The sequence below is a fragment of the Ranitomeya variabilis genome, chromosome 2, assembly GCF_051348905.1.
Source record: "Ranitomeya variabilis isolate aRanVar5 chromosome 2, aRanVar5.hap1, whole genome shotgun sequence".
NCBI lineage: Eukaryota > Metazoa > Chordata > Amphibia > Anura > Dendrobatidae > Ranitomeya > Ranitomeya variabilis.
Window position 1 is genome coordinate 1,091,054,276 of NC_135233.1, and position 18,056 is coordinate 1,091,072,331.

At 43.3% G+C, this 18,056-nt stretch overlaps 1 protein-coding gene across 1 annotated transcript in view; it reads left to right on the plus strand.

The window, feature by feature from the left end:
- PNOC (prepronociceptin) overlaps window positions 1-18,056 on the plus strand; it is a 247,641-nt gene that overhangs the window by 58,357 nt on the left and 171,228 nt on the right. The window lies entirely within an intron of this gene.

Below are 18,056 nucleotides of genomic sequence, written 5' to 3' on the forward strand. Positions count from 1 at the left end.
CCTGTGTCCAGCATTCTGCCCCCTGTGTCCAGCGCTCTGCCCTTCTGTGTCCAGCGTTCTGCCCCCTCCTGTGTCTAGCGCTCTGCCCCCTGTGTCCAGCGCTCTGCCCTCCTGTGTCCAGCGTCCTGCCCCCCTGTGTCCAGCGTTCTGCCCTCCTGTGTCCAGCGTTCTGCCCTCCTGTGTCCAGCGTTCTGCCCTCCTGTGTCCAGCGTTCTGCCCCCCTGTGTCCAGCGTTCTGCCCTCCTGTGTCCAGCGTTCTGCCCTCCTGTGTCCAGCGTTCTGCCCTCCTGTGTCCAGCGTTCTGCCCCCCTGTGTCCAGCGTTCTGCCCTCCTGTGTCCAGCGTTCTGCCCTCCTGTGTCCAGCGTTCTGCCCTCCTGTGTCCAGCGTTCTGCCCTCCTGTGTCCAGTGCTCTGCACTGCCCCCCCCCCCCCCCCGGATCGCCGCTCTCAGTAAAAGAAAAAAAAAAACAAGCTCTACTTACCTCCCGCGCTCCTGCTTTCTCCAAGCAGCTGCAGCGTGCACTCGCCGGCGACTGACAATGACGTCAGACGCCGGCGACATGCACGCTGCGGCTGACGTCAGCTGCCAGCCTCAGATTGGCTGGCAGCTGTTAACTATTGACGTGCGGGCACGGGCTCGCACGTCAGTAGCGCTGCAGCGCCGGCCGCAGCTAAGGGCCCGGTTCAGCCTGCGGCTGCCGGTAGGGGCCCGGTGGGCAGATGAGACGGGGCCCGCTGCGGGCCCTCTCTGCCCACCGGGCCCCATACGCCAGTCACGGCTGTAATGCCCTGATGGCGGCCCTGCCAGCAGCACAGCAACCCGTCCGGGGGCGGTCCGGAGGCGGTCCGGGGGCGTGGTAACCATTTTCAATTACCGGAACGCTGGCAGATAGAAATTTTAGTAAACGGCTGCCCCGTACCGGGTCGTACCGGCTGAATACCACCACTGCTTAAAGTATAATAAACAGACCGCCATTATAAATAAAGGGATACATCTGATGGTTTTTGTGTCTGTTATACGACAAATACAGCTTGCACAAAACTGGTGATGTATTCCAGTTCTGGTGATATATTCATGTAGTGATGATGATTCTGGTGATATATTCATCACATTTACATCCATTACATGGATTACATCTTACAGTCATCTCTTTCTTTTCATCGCCATCCTGTCTAGACGCCATGATGACTTCTCACCTCCACAGCTCGTCTCTACAGATTTCCATCCTCTCTGGTCTTCCTCACCACATCCTGACACGGTGCCCTTAAAAATACGAGTGTTATTAAAATGCCCTCTGCATAAAAATATCTGTCCATATTATAACTTAAATAAACCTCCTATGGTATATGGCCTCCATATTGTCTATCATTATCAGCTTTAACCGCCGCACCATCCGCCCTTATGAAGTAAAGTGACCTAGTTGTACACTAGCTTTTCATGGAAAATTTCAGCAGCTGCTCTCTATAGTGTATAAAAATTGAAATATCAAAACTTTTAAAATTATTTTTCATATTTTACTTCATTAAAACAAATGATATATTGTTTTAATTAAAACATTAAAACTTTACATTTTTCAAGTATTGAAAAAAATGTTTTTTGTTTTTTTTTATGCAGATTCCATTAAATCTCATCCGCAAAGCCGGTACTGTAATATGCTGCAGATTTTGCATCCAGAAATTCCAGAAGAAAAATTTACATCATGTCCACTCTGTGAGAACTTACTCCAATGGTTTTTTCTTTAATAGACAAACAGACCGTTCACCATTTTCTGATTTTTAAAGGCACATTTTTTCAAAATAGGGCACGTGGCGTCATGAATTCTTCTACAAAATAAAAAATGTGCTATAATTTTTATCTTCTTCCTCATTTGTACTGTTTTAAAGCAAAAACTCGCATCATTGTTAAAATGTTGTACACAGACTTGAAGATTCGCACCCAAAAAATTCTGAAATACAAAAAAACAAAAATCACCTTGTGGGAGTGAATGGCGGGAATACGTGAACAAAAAAAATCAGACAAAAAATCTAGAAAACCAAAAAAAGAAACACTTTAAAGACATGAAAAAAAGGCGGAGATTAAAAGAAGAATTTGGTGCAAGGCAAAAAAATAGACAAAAACCTTTCAAATGCAACAGTGAATCGCACCCAATGACTTTTTTAAAAGTTGTAAGACTTTAGTTCCAACATATTCCAGTCCTTCTGAAGTGATTTTTATGTTCGTCCAAAATTTTGGCAAAATTTCCAAGTTTTAAAGAATCATGCAAGTATTTTCTCTAAACGGGGGCAAAAATGGTAAAAAGACAAAAAAAAGCATTTTTGATATGGCACAAAACTTCAACGCACCAATTTCTAAAAATCAACATTAGCAATAAATAATATTCACTGGGTGTTTTATTTTTGTGTTTTCCCATATACTTTAGTTTAGGAGAAAAAAATACAACAAGCTTCATAAGATCTCCCATGTGATGAGTATTATCATCGCTCCTCGGCCCGGAATACTCATCGGATCCATTTATACAAGGAGATAATTCTCTCATTTACTTTCCTATGTTCAATTCCATTTAACCTGCGAACGATCTGTCCCGCGTTCTCTAATCATCGTCTTTCTCTGGTTATATTGTAATGACTGCAAAATCTTTAATTACATTGTAGCAGAAAATGCAAAATACCGACGTTCCAATCAAATATTCACTTCAATCTCAACAATTTTCCACAATCTTTAAAGGGAATATATTAACAGCACATAACTTATTGTTTAAATCATTTTTTTGTGTTAAATGTGTTTAAAAAATACAACTTTTTGGCAATGATTTATTATATCATTCTTTTTTTAAGAAAAAATAAGATTAGAAATCTTGCAATTCTCACACTGGCCACTGGGGCTTTTATATAATCTAACTTCCTGTAGTTTCAGGAAATTCACATGTACATTAGCAGAAATAAATAGACTGATCTTTGGCATTGAAGCATTGGACTTCAGAAAGGTAGATTTAAATGGACTCAGAAAGAGGTTAGGAAAGGTCTAATGGTTGGATGGGAGATTTCGCTAAATTACATTCTCACTGTACAATCAGTAACAATCCTGAGCTAAAGCCAGTAATAAAGTGAGGCTTGCAAGGGAGACTAAAAGCAGCAAAAAAAATTATTTTGGGGATATGTCAAAAGAAAAGTCAAAGATGCTGTAGGATTTTTACAGGATGCAAATGGTGAAGTGGTCAAAAATGATGTTGAGAAGGATGAACTTTTTTATTCCAATCTGTGTTCGCTAAGAAATCAGATGTAACATCAACTGTTCTTCACGGTGCCACCGAAGGAACAAAATAATCCACTCTATCCATAAACAGAGACATAGTGAGGGAACACTGAGCTAATTTACATGAATTTACATCTCCTGGTCCAGATGAATTATATGCTAGGGTACTGAAAGAGTTAGCAGAGGAAGTATAAGAACCACTAGCCAGAATCTGTGAAAAATCCTGAAGAACAGGAGAAGTCCCAGAAGATTGGAGAAGGGTAAATGTTGTCCATGTGTTCAAAAAAGGAAAGAAGACAGAGCCAGGAAATTACAGGCCAGTGAGACATCTTTGAACAAATTATTAACCAGCATGTATGTAAGTACTTAGATACGAAAACACTAATTAATGAGAGCCAGCAAGGGTTTGTAGCAAACATGTCATGGCAGACTAATCTAATTTCCTGCTATGAAGGAATCACTGACTGGGTGGATCAGGGAAATGCAGTAGATATAGTATATCTCAACTTCAGCAAAGTATTAGATAAAGTATCTCATACTATCCTTATTGAAAAAATGACCAAGTAATGGATTGACAAGGCTACAGATAGGTGGATTCATAACTGGCTCAGTGATCGTACTCAAAGAATGCTAATAAATGGTTGCACATCTAATTGGAAAATTGTCATGTCACGTGCCTCCCGTAGTCTGAACAAGTACATATGTGTCATGTGTGGCACACTAAAGTGTTAGTAATACTAATGTAATGTGTGGTTCTGTACTGTTACTTAATGTGTGTTATATATTGTGATGTGATGTATTTAATATTTCTAAGATTAGGGATAAGATAAGATAGAAGCTGACATAGCGTAATAAGGGTTAGCTTAAGGGGGGCACATTAGAGCAGGGTAATAGCAGTGAATAGGTTAGTGAGATACAGGCAACACAGGGGTTAAGCAGTTGGGAGGGGCGATAGAACAGAGCAGCACAAAGCAGAAGGATATAGGAGAAGCACTTCCTGGTAGAAGCCAGAGTAACCCGGGCATCTTGCCCAAGGGCATGGAGCATACTGTTTATGGGACAGCCTCAGGCTGTGAAGACAGAGCTGCTATGGAGGAGAGGGGCCGTAGGACAATGTGAATGGGCACCAACTCAGTGGAACTATGTCCAGGAAAAATACGGGGTCTATGACCGGGACGGGAGCAGCTATAATAGTGTTCCTGGCACCTTTTCCTATGAAAGCCGGACAAGGGGATTATAAGGGGCTGGTGACGCAGAAAGGATAGATGGGACAAGAATTGTCCACAGATGCAGCTGGGATTACTGAGAGAATTGAGGGAGAGGTCACAGGAGTGTTGAAGTTCGCCTGGAAGCCAAGAAGAGAGCAGGAAATGAAACCTTGTATGAACTGTGCTGCTGAAGTGACATGTGCCCGTGTTTCCAGTAAATGTTTGCAAAGGAATGTGACTCTGCAGTGATTCTTGGAACTTGGAACCCTGAAGCCAGAATGGCCGAAACCATAAGTGTTATGCTGCGCTGTGCAGCTGAAGGACCTTTCTATTTCACCTGTGAAGTGCCAGGGTGACGGAACGCTAACCCCTGTTGCCACGGCTACCACCCTGGTCCCCTTACAGTACCACAGTGCGCTGTCCTGGCCCCAGTGTTGTTCAACATTTTTATAAATGACCTAGATAAGGGAACTGAAAGTAAACGAATCAAATTTGCAGACGATGCAAAGCTAGGAGGAACGATTAAAGGATCTGGGAATGTTTAGCTTACAAAAAAGAAGGCTAAGAGGAGACTCAGTAGCTGTCTACAAATATCTGAAGGGCTGTCACAGTGTAGAAGGATCATCATTATTCTCATTTGCACATGGAAACATGAGAAACAATGGGATGAAACTGAAAGGGAGAAGATACAGATTAGATATTAGAAAAAACTTTCTGACAGTGAGGGTGATCAATGAGTGGAACAGGCGGCCGCGAGAGGTGGTGAGTTCTCCTTCAATGGAAGTCTTCAAACAGAGGCTGGACAGACATCTGTCTGAGATGGTTTGTCCAGGTTTGGTGAGCAAGGGGTTGGACACGATGACCCTGGAGGTCCATTCCAACTCCAACATTCTAGGATTCTGTGACTCTATCTAATGAGCTTGTGCAAAGGTTATTGTGGAGGAAGGTGGTGGAGGAGAGCTGTGACTTCACCTTCTGTGATTGGTGGATTCTGTGTTATCATTTGTGTATAAAGGTGTTGCCTGTCATTGTTATCCTGTCTCTGATTATAAGTAAATGCTGAAAACTGTTCCAGAAAGCACAGATAGTATGAATCTAAAATATATATTTTTTAATCTCACTATGCTCCTCTATGCTTATCCCACATATCTGAAGGAAATTAGAGTTTTCCAAGGTGACAAATTCCCTTTAATGTAAACATATCCTGAAGACCCGCATATAAACTATACGGAGTTTGGCTGAACTTGTCCAACAGTCTGTGCACTAGGACCTCCCGATTCTCCCCGACATATGATATTTGGAGAGATAGGGATGGGAGATAGGGATCTGGCATGTTTGATTTCAGACTGCTAATCCTTCTGTCCTTGGTGAAATAAACCATTATTAGGGTACCGTCACACCGTGCAATTTTCGTCGCTACGACGGCACGATCCGTGACGTCGCAGCGTCGTATGAATATCGCTCCAGCGTCGTAGACTGCGGTCACACTTTGCAATCACGGCGCTGGAGCGATGCCGAGGTTCGCTGGTAACCAGGGTAAACATCGGGTTACTAAGCGCAGGGCCGCGCTTAGTAACCCGATGTTTACCGTGGTTACCAGCGTAAAAGTAAAAAAAAAACAAACCGTACATACTGACCATCTGATGTCCGTCAGGTCCCTTGCAGTCTGCTTCCCGCTCTGACTGAGTGCAGCCGTACAGTGAGAGCAGAGCACAGCAGTGACGTCACCGCTGTGATCTGCTCTCACTTTCCGGCCGGCGCTCACAGTCAGAGCGGGAAGCAGACTGCAAGGGACCTGACGGACATCAGATGGTGAGTATGTACGGTTTGTTTTTTTTTACTTTTACGCTGGTAACCACGGCAAACATCGGGTTACTAAGCGCGGCCCTGCGCTTAGTAACCCGATGTTTACCCTGGTTACCAGCGAACGCATCGCTGGATCGCTGTCACACACAACGATCCAGCGATGACAGCGGGAGATCCAGCGACGAAAGAAAGTTTCAAACGATCTGCTACGACGTACGATTCTCAGCAGGGTCCCTGATCGCAGTAGCGTGTTAGACACTGCGAGATCGTAACGATATCGCTAGAACGTCACGAATCGTGCCGTCGTAGCGATCGTAATTGCACTGTGTGACAGTACCCTTAGAGGAGTCTGGCAGCGGATCTCTCACAGAGAACACAAGAGCGCTCGGCATGGTTGAACAATGGAATGATCATTTGTCTGACAGCAATGTATTGGGTATGGAGGGATCCGGCAATAGCAAAGTGATTTTCACCAACATGCCTACAGGTAAATGAGGGGCAGCTGTTTCTTAGTGCTGCTGTCCTATCAGACGCTATCTGTAATTTTTTTTGTGTTTCATGGCTTTTTCTTCCTTTCTCTATGGCTAAACTTTGAGCTGTGACGTCCTCTCACTATCCAGATTCATCGCAAACTGGCCACTGTGACCTCCTCTCACTATTCAGATTCATCACAAATTGGCCGCTGCCTTCCCTTCCTTGGCTTTTCTGCCAACTAATGTAGCCTTTCTGATTGACTGTGATATGTGATGTGATAGCTGCAAGACATTTTGAGGTAGCGGTGCAAATCAAATAGCAAGTTGTTTAAATTTTAGCGAGTCAAGATAATTTTCCTAAAGTTCGACATCTGTTCAATTTTCATGGAATCGATTTGCTATTATGCATTAATAAGACATGTGACAATTTAGTAAAACCTGCCGGGCATGCCGTGTTGTAGACAAATTTATTATGAAAATTGCCTCTTCTGAGAGGAAGAGGACTAGAACTCTAGCTCCATCTATTGGATGTAGAAATCCTAAAAGTCAATATTGACTTTTAAACGAGCCTTGCAATATGACTTAGAATAAAAGCCAAAGCAAAATCTCAATATACAGACACTTGTTTCAGAGTTCTCTCTTACGCTCCTCTTATGTGACTTTCTCTTAAAGGGGAACATCTGGGCTGCATGACGGAATTATTGAGCAGCTCGTGAAAAAAATGTACCTTATTGACTGCATAGAAATGTAATAAAATAAAATGGAAAATTCCCAAGACAAATGTAATAATAATTGTCATTATCTGGAGCTGCTTGTCAAACTTCCACTTACTTTTTTTTTTTCTTATGAAATCAGTAGAAATGTTGGAAATCAAAATGACAGTGGTTCACCACCCTGTAAAACGCCTACTCGTACTCGCCTTCTAGCAATAATGTGGTCCCTCCTGTATAATGACTAACAACACCTCTCTTTACAGTAGATAACACTGGATCCACCTTTCACAATAGGTGATGTCACAGCTCACCTCCTCCTCCTGTACAATGACTGATAACACCTCTATATACAGTAGATAACACAGGATCCACCATTCACAATAGGTGATGTCACAGCTCACCTCCTCCTCCTGTACAATCACTGATAACACCTCTATATACAGTAGATAACACAGGATCCACCATTCACAATAGGTGATGTCACAGCTCACCTCCTCCTCCTGTACAATGACTGATAACACCTCTATATACAGTAGATAACACAGGATCCACCATTCACAATAGGTGATGTCACAGCTCACCTGCTCTCTCTTACTTTACACTGTCGTTTGCACATGCTCATTAAATGCTTCAATACAAAAGGGCCGGGTGCGAGTCTGTACATTATGGGTTTGTAGATTCTCTGAAACAAAGCGACATTAGAGTCTAAAAATGCCCCAGTGATAAGATTTTTAATTTTTGTTTTTAATCCATATTGTAAATATGGAAAAAAATTGAAAACATTTAAATATTTATACACAAATAGCACAAGCAAGATTTAAGCAATAGATTTAGGTAATTTCTGATGACACATTCCCTTTAAGGCATGCCTTGGACTCAAACTGTAGGTTGCACATTGTATAACCACATTTGCAGTCCTGAGCATTTTCCTCCTAATTCTGCAGGTTTTCTTTTGACCAGTAACAGTGCGTGAAAGCATGAACTGTGTGTCAGCCATGAGACGTTCTGGGTCTTCAGCCATTGTCTCCCTGTCTACTTCTAAGACTATAAGCCTGCATGGATCCATAGTCGTGTTCATAGAGCCCTTCTTCATGTTGCTCTCAGTATACTGAACTTTTATTTTGATTTTATATTCTTGAAAATTCAATAAATTTATTCAGCATATTTTTATGATAGAGCGGCTTGGGAATATTTTAGGATCTTCCAGCTTTTGTAATATAATAGATTATTAATTTAGCAAAAGATTTTTTGGGTATAATGTGGATAGTGAAAAGTCGTCACATCACAGCTCCCAGCTTAACCATAGAGAAAGGAAAATAAAGTCATAAAACACTAAATAAACATTACAAATAGTGTGTACAATAGCAAAATCCATTTTGGGGTGAATCTGGATAGTGAAAGGACATCACAGTTCCCTGCTTAACCATAGACAATGGAAATTAAGCCATAAAACACTATATAAACATTACAGATATTGTGTATGACAGCAAAATGTATTTTGGGGTGAATCTGGACAGTGAAAGAACGTCACAGTTCCCTGCTTGACCATAGACAATGGAAAATAAAGCCATAAAACACTATATAAACATTACAGATATTGTGTATGACAGCAAAATGTATTTTGGGGTGAATCTGGACAGTGAAAGGACGTCACAGTTCCCTGCTTGACCATAGACAATGGAAAATAAAGCCATAAAACACTATATAAACATTACAGATATTGTGTATGACAGCAAAATGTATTTTGGGGTGAATCTGGACAGTGAAAGGACGTCACAGTTCCCTGCTTGACCATAGACAATGGAAAATAAAGCCATAAAACACTATATAAACATTACAGATATTGTGTATGACAGCAAAATGTATTTTGGGGTGAATCTGGACAGTGAAAGGACGTCACAGTTCCCTGCTTGACCATAGACAATGGAAAATAAAGCCATAAAACACTATATAAACATTACAGATATTGTGTATGACAGCAAAATGTATTTTGGGGTGAATCTGGACAGTGAAAGGACGTCACAGTTCCCTGCTTGACCATAGACAATGGAAAATAAAGCCATAAAACACTATATAAACATTACAGATAATGTGTATGGCAGCAAAATGTATTTTGGGGTGAATCTGGACAGTGAAAGGACGTCACAGTTCCCTGCTTGACCATAGACAATGGAAAATAAAGCCATAAAACACTATATAAACATTACAGATATTGTGTATGACAGCAAAATGTATTTTGGGGTGAATCTGGATAGTGAAAGGACATCACAGATCCCAGCTTAATCTTAAGGTACCGTCGCACTCAGCAACGAGAACGACAACAATCCGTGACGTTGCAGCGTCCTGGATAGCAATGTCGTTGTGTTTGACATGCAGCAGCGATCTGGATCCCGCTGTGCCATCGCTGGTCGGAGCTAGAAGTCCAGAACTTTATTTCGTCGCCAGGTTGGCGTGTATCGTCATGTTTGACATCAAAAGCAACAACGCCAGCAATGTTTGACATGGAGCTAACAACCAGCGAGAACGAGAAGTGAGTCGCCGTTATGTCACTGGATTGCTCCTGCATCGTTCTGGAGTTGCTGTATTTGATGTCTCTACAGCGACCTAAACAGCGACGCTGCAGCGATCTAGTTTAGGTCGGCTCTTTGTCTATATCGCCGCAGCGTCGCTGAGTGTGGCGGTACCTTTAGAGAAAGGAAGATAAAGCCTTAAAACACTAAACAAACATTACAGATAGTGTGTACGACAGCAAAAGCTATTTTTGGGGTGAATCTGGATAGTGAAAGGACGTCACAGCTCACAGCTTAAAGAGGTGGTCCACTACATTGTATGATGCCCCCATCGATTTACACCTTTTAACTAAGTATTTTTGTAAATACCTTCTGTTGCCATAGGTGCCTGTGAGTGGCGCTATCGCTGCTCGCTCAGTTCCCATCACATGACCCCCCAGCTGCGGCTGATGTCACGTCAATGTCTGGATTTCCTGGATTCACCTAGGCATGACTAGGTCACACACGTAGTTTTACTATATCGTGTACTGAAAAACGTAAAAAAAATTCCGAGTGAGGTGAAATTGCAAAAAAGTGCAATCCCACAGTTGTTTTTTGTTTGGCTTTTTTACTAGGTTCATTAAACGCTAAAACTGACCTGCCATTATGATTCTTCAGGTCATTACGAGTTCATAAACACAAAATACTTCTAGGTTCTTTTTTATCTAAGTGGTGAAAAAAAAATTCCAAAGTTTGTTAAAAAAATCTTTTTTTTAAATTGTGCCATTTTCCGATACCCGTAGGGTCTCCATTTTTTGTGATCTCGGGTTGAGTGGGGGCTTATTTTTTGCATGCCGAGCTGACGTTTTTAAAGATACCATTTTAGTACAGATATGATCTTTTGATCGCTCGTTATTGCATTTTAATGCAATGTTGCGGCGACCAAAAAAACATAATTCTTGCGTTTTGTACGTTACACCATTTAGCAATCGGGTCAATTCATTTTATATGTTGATAGATCAGGTGATTCTGAACGCGGCGATACCAAATATGTGTATGTTTGATTTTTTTCATTGTTTTATTTTGAATGGGGCGAAAGGGGGGTGATTTCAACTTTTATATTTTTTAATTATTTTTATATTTTGAAAAACTTTTTTTTTTACTTTTGGCATGCTTCAATAGCCTCCATGGGAGACTAGAAGCTGCACTTGTGCGATCGGCTCTGCTACATACAGGCGATGATCAGATCGCCTGTATGTAGCAGAATTGCTGATTTGCTATGAGTGCCGACCACCGGGCAGCGCTCATAGCAATCCGGCAGTGACAGCCATAGTGGTCTGCTGGAAACCCATGGTTGTCATGCCAACCCATTGGTGACCCACAATCATGTGACACGGTTGCCAATGGGCTGGATTGTCGGCGTACTTCCCGAAAACGCGTGTAAAATGCCTCTGTCAGAGTTTCACATTGGCATTTAACTAGTTAACAGCCACGGGTGGATCGCGATTCCACCCGCGGCTGTTAGAGGTACTTGTCAGCTGTTCAAACAGCGCCGGAGCCCACATCAAAGGGAGGGTGTCCGACATCAGCGTACTATTACACCCAATGTCGGAAAGGGGTTAATATTTAAAATGTCATGGACCAGGTTAGTTTTACCTACCGTACCAGTCACAAGTTCTTACACACCTGTTCGTGCAATGGTTTTCCTTGTTCTTATTGTAATGTGAACATTATGGATTCAGACTGAAGGCAGCAAAACCAAAAGGGCACACATATGGAAAAAAGAATTGTGTGTGAGACAATCCCGAACTTGTGATAAACCTTGTATCCTTCACTAGATCCCCCTTCTGATGACAGCTTTATACCCCCATGGCATTGTCTCCAGAAGCTTCATCAGATGGAATGTCTTGCACTGAACAATTTGCCTCGGCAAGAGTTAATCTGTGGCATCACTGGACTTCAGAAAGTGATTGCGACTATCAAGTGTGTTTTGGAGAGTCCGAGTTAGTGCACAGGTCTACACAGATACACGTTTCTGAACCAGAATATATAAATGTTATCCTTTATGGGATTTGAACACTGGATGCCAATGCGAACCACTGAGCCACCGTGCTGCTCATCACATGTAGTAGCTTCAACCAGTTGTGAAAGCATCAAGCAAGTGCTCACCAGCCAAGAGTGGTGGAAGTCATTCTAGGTCATGAGCAGCATGCTGGGTCAATGGTTAGCACTAGAGACCTGTGTTCAAATCCCACCAAAGACAACATCTGCAAGGAGTTTGCATGTTCTCCCCGTTTTTGTGTTTGGTTCCACTTTGAAGAACCTAAGGTTTAACACACATTCTGGTTTGTTTCACATCTGTTTATTACTCCTTTTTTCCTTCCTGGCTTTGCTACCTCAAGTCGGAATCTACATTGTGCACATTCCAATGAGAACAAGTAAAACCATTTTATGAACAAAGGTGTCAAAACTTTTTACCGGTACTCTACTTGATAGAACTTTCAGTTTTTGACTTAGATCTTACCTGGTACAACGCCCTGCTTTGCTGATGCTGACATTTGGCTATCCTGACCTGCTCATGTACTTTGCTTCCATTTTCCTCAAGCTCATACACTTACGATACCAGTTGACATACGTCGATCTCTCTGGACCTCCCCACGCACAACCGTAATTGGCAATGGAGAGAGTATGCAACGAGCCACGGAGAAGGCCTCCAGATCTCACAGAAGGACCAGCAGGGACATGTAGTTCCACTGGCAGCGGATTTTAATGTCATTGTAGTTGACGTGAGTCGCTGGATCCCTAAACACATCCCTCGTGTCCAACAATTGTCAATAGAGGGAGGTGGCACTTACAAAGACCAAATAGGACCCCTCGGGGGCGGTAGACGTGATGTCTAGATGCAGGTGTTGGACCGCCCATGATGTTCGTGCAATTACAAGGAGCCAGACACGCGGGTGAACTTGTGAACGTAACAGGAGGTAACAGGGTCAAGTCTTTCTCTCAAGCAGGTTCAGGGTCTGTTAGGGCGGCTGGAGCACAGTTCTCTTCACTTGCTTTTGGAAGAAATATTATGCACAGTCCAGATAATGCTATACTGATGGAGGGACATTCACTGGTTGGCTCCCCGGGGTGACACACTAGTAATATGGAAGTACTTACGGTTTTCGCCAGCCCATTCCCTATTGCAGAGGGTAGTTCAGACAAAGACACATTGATCTGGTTCCGGCTGGAAACGCGTAGGAAAATTAGAAGGCAGGAGAACACTGGTTCAGCCTTAGCTCTCCTGATTGTATGAGGCTTCCCTCCTTTGTGGAGGTGACTGTATGGAGAATTATGTCCCCTCAGCATGGACATTCGGGGGGAACTGGAGCTTTCTTAAGACAAGCCGTCCTATGATTGGCAGGTGAAAACTTGTACAAATGACAAAGTTGGGAGTACACAACATACACAAGTGCAAGGCAAAAATAATACAATCAATATTACTTGCTAGTAGAACCAAATTAGGTTGTGGACATGTGAAATATTCGGAACACTGTTGAGTTAAAGTCTCTAGGGATTTTTGGCAAATGTCTATACCTAGGAAAAATTTGCTATAGTAGATAAATATAAACATAAACAAAATCTTTAGCAATAACCATAACAGTTATAACAGGGGAAATTAAGTTTAACAGCTCTTGGCTTTGTGAGCCAGGAACAGTCCTTGCCCTGTTACATTAACGGGAAAAAGAGCACAAGTTCATCTGGTAAATCTGAGTATGTAAAGGCCAACATGGCATATATTTAAAAAAGGATAGAATTCTGGAATCCTAGAATGTTAGAGGTCATCGTGTCCAACCCCCTGCTCAATGTAGTGCAGGATTCAAGAAACCATCTCAGACAGATGTCCGTACAGCCTCTGTGAGGACACATGGTGAGGTACTTAGCCCCCGTGCCGAGCATCTGCTCGGAGCATCTTATTGGTACTTTCCATTGACTGCAGATCATTTTGTGTTCTGTGGAAGAAAAGTCTCAGTTGAGATAGGAATGAACTTGTGATAGCCAAGAAAATGCAAATTATGGAGTGTCACGATATGGTATGAAATATCATAAGTTAGTTTTCTTGCTAGCATGCGGGGGCTAAACCCCCCTCTCTCTGGTTCTCTTTCCTTCCCTGTGTTTCTAACTGTGTAGAAGAGCTTGCCTTGTGGGGGAGTTTTATTGACGAAAGGTATTTACGACTGGCATAGCTGCAAGGGAAATTTGTGTTAGCAGGAACTGGTAGAGAAACTTCTAGAACGCATGGGAGTTCTTTGTTCTGTTTTTGGAAGATATTATGCAAACCGTTTAAGTTATGGACACGAAAATATATATTCTTATTTTTCCTCGATGGATCTACCCCTCACTCGAAACACAAGTTTCTAGCCCCATCTGGTTCGAGGTAGGGATTTCTCTGTCAGTGTGCGTGACAAATAGGACATATTTGATCTCATCGGAATGCCCACGATACTACGAGATGAATGATGGGTATGGTGCGATTATTTTATGTTCTGTAGCGAAGTTACGGGCATCAGATATATTTAATGCCCAGTGAGTAATACTGAAGAAGTAGGAGGGGTTGGAAAAGCCAGCCCTTTCTGTGAGGTCACAGCCTGCAGGTTTTAAGTTGCTGGGAGACTTTCAGGAGGCAGATTTGGAGTTTTTCCTGGACAGACCTGAGCACGCCCAATGAGCTGGGACGTGTGGTTGCCTGCAATGCAATGATCTAAGAACATGTGAGTGTTATCTTTTCTTCCTTTAATCCTTTTATTTTCATAATTACCTTGTACATATTTGCAATTGTCTCATTTGTAACATCTTTGTAAAATATTTTATAAACACTGCCTAAAAATCATTTATGGGGTATAATATTTATTACTAGTTCGTTCTCCATGCTCTAAAAACGTACCCTGTCTTTGAAGGGAATTTACGCTACTATTTTGGGGGTTAGCTCCGGACCTGTTTGATCGGAGCTGGTGGCAGCTTACCGTGTGCCGGCTTTTTGGGGGGGTCACTGTAGCGACTGCGGCTTGATAATTATTGTTCCTGCCTGAGTGGGAGTAGTTATCGCGTTGCTGCAGTGCGCCCAATAGCCAGTACATAGCAGGCAGCCTTTCTGGCGACTAATTACCCCAGGTGCAGTACCTAATCTGACCTGAGAGTAAGGGGGGCGCCAGAGAGCTGCAAGTGTTAAGTGGAACTGTAAGCGGGATAGACACAAATCCCTGCAGTTCATGGTATACTGAAGAGCAGTGGGATACCTAAAATAAGCCCCTGCTGTAAACTAAGAGGTCAATAGCCTCGTGTGTGTTTTTTTCATCACATTGTGGCAGTGGAGGGATAACTAGGATAAGCCCCCTGCACATGTGATAGCCGTCTGCTGGTCTCAAGTCACCCCAATCCGTGACATATTGTAGGCAGCGGCTAAGGGATCTTGACAATTGGTGACAGTCACGGTGTGAATCGTGACATGGAGCCAAGAAAACGCAAATTGTGAAGCCAAGATAATTTAAGCGTGGCTCGGCAGTCCTTCTGATGAATCCGGAGGATTTTGTGTTCCAATCATAGGTGGCTCAGGTAGTGACGAATCTCTAAGGAGATCTTCCTTGAGATAAAGTTTTAGTCTGTGCCTGTGCATCATCTGAAGTTTCCAACCAATCTTGTACATCTCGTACACGTCAGATGACGGAAAGATTATAGCAATTATTGTATATGGTTCAATTTCCCAAAGTAGATCCAATTTTCCAGTCTGATGATTATTTCAGAGGCAGCCTCGGTCTCCAATTTGTAAGAGCATGGCAATGCCCCTGCCAAGTTCCAGCGGCTAAGCCTTTTACAGTCATGAGAGATAAGGCTGAACAAATGCTCTCCTGCATACAGGTTTTCATACATGCTGGAACCAGTTCAACATATCTTCCACACAAAGAACTTTGTCCGACCTACCTCCTGCAATAGGGGGCGATAAGACCAAAACTGCAAGTACTTTCATACTACTATTGTATCACCACAGGGAACCAACCCATGAAGGTCTCTTCATCAGTGTAGCATTATCTGGACTGACCATAATATTTCCTACAATAGTTAGTGAAGACTCCCACTCCCACACTACCTCCTCATCCCGCCCTCTCTCTGTTGGAGTCCCTCAAGGCTCTGTCCTAGGGCCCCTACTTTTTTCCATCTATACCCTTGGCCTAGGGCAACTCATAAAGTCCCATGGCTTCCAGTACCACCTGTGTGCGGACAACACTCAGATCTACCGCTCTGGCTCAGATGTCGCCTCTCTTCTGTCCAGAATCCCGAAGTGTCTGTCAGCCATATCCTCCTTCTTCACCTCTCGCTTCCTAAAACTCAATGTAGACAAAACCCAACTCATCATCTTTCCCCCATCTCACGTATCCCGCCTACCTGATCTATCTATTATGGTAAACAGCATCACGCTCTCTCCCGCACCTGAAATCCGCTGCCTCAGGGTAACTCTCGACTCTGCCTTGTCCTTTAAACCACAAGTTCAAACTCTTGCCACCTCCTGTCGCCTCCAACTCAAAAATATTGCCAGAATCAATCCCTTCCTCAGCCCGCAATCTACTAAAACTCTTGTGCATGCCCTCATCATCCCCCACCTCGATTACTGCAACACCCTCCTCTGTGGCCTCCCCGCTAACTCTCTTGCACCACTCCAGTCTGTCCTCAACTCTGCTGCCCGGCTAATCCACCTCTCTCCTCGCTACTCCCCTGCTTCTCCACTTTGCAAATCCCTCCACTGGCTCCCAATTCCCCAACAAATCCAGTTCAAACTACTAACACTGATCTACAAAGCCATCCACAACCTGTCCCCTCCCTATATCTCTGAACTAAGCTCCCAATATCTTCCCTCACGTAATCTCCGATCCTCCCAACACCTCCCACTCTCCTCCACACTTATTCGTTCCTCACACAACCGCCTCCAAGATTTCTCCCGAATATCCCCCATCCTCTGGCATTCCATGCCTCAACACGTCTGACTATCCACCACCCTCGGATCCTTCAGATGGAACCTGAAAACCCATCTCTTCAACAAAGCCTACAGCCTGCAATAACCATTCTGCCGCCTCGCCATCACCAGAACCGCCGCCTCACCACCGCCAGAGCTGCTGCATTTCCGACCTTCTGTCTCTTCCCCATTATCCCATAGAATGTAAGTCCGCAAGGACAGGGTCCTCTCCCCTCTGTACCAGTCTGTCACTGTAAACTTGTTTACTGTAAATTATATCTATAACCCTGTATGTAACCCCTTTCTCATGTACAGCACCATGGAACTAATAGTGCTATATAAATAAATAATAATAACTATCCTTTAGCCGCCCTGATGGGCCCTAATCTTGCTTGTTCCATAAGCAGAAGACACCTCCTTTCATACGCACAATATGCCGAGTATCCTGTACTGTGAACTACCACTACTTTGTCTTCAGATGAGAGATTGTACTCTGCTATCTCATTCAGGAAAGTGTTTACTGAAATTCACATGTGTGTCTGGATGCTTGCAATAGCACGGACATCATGTGGACCCAACGACTGCTCCCAGATGCCACTTCTACAGGAGTGCCCCCGGTGGGGTCCTTTACCATCTCTATAAGTGCTACCTCCCACTATTGACAATTGTTGTGGACACGAGAAGTGTTTACGGGTCCAGTGACACACCTCAGCTACCATGACATTAAAATCCACTGCCAGTGGATCTACATGTCCAAGATGATCCCTCTTCAACAACTGGCACCTTCCCCTTGACTCACCTCAATTTCTGGTGTCATGAACAGGATCTACTGCCACACGACAACTATTTTACTCAGCAACAGTAGACTGGGTTCCCGGTAGAGTAATTGGCTGGTACACTCTTCCTCAGGGAGATCAATGGAATGGATATGGAAAGTCAACATCCTATCCTTCGCTCCCATGACATTATCTGTCCACTATACATGGTGAGACCGCCCCACCGAAATTTGCAGGTTTGGCCAATTTTTATTGAATGTGTATGAGATCCTTCAAATCCAATGCATCAGCTGCCAATCGGGGACTAGTTGGGTAGAAGTATTCTAGGCATCTGGTTTAAGGGTGAAGAA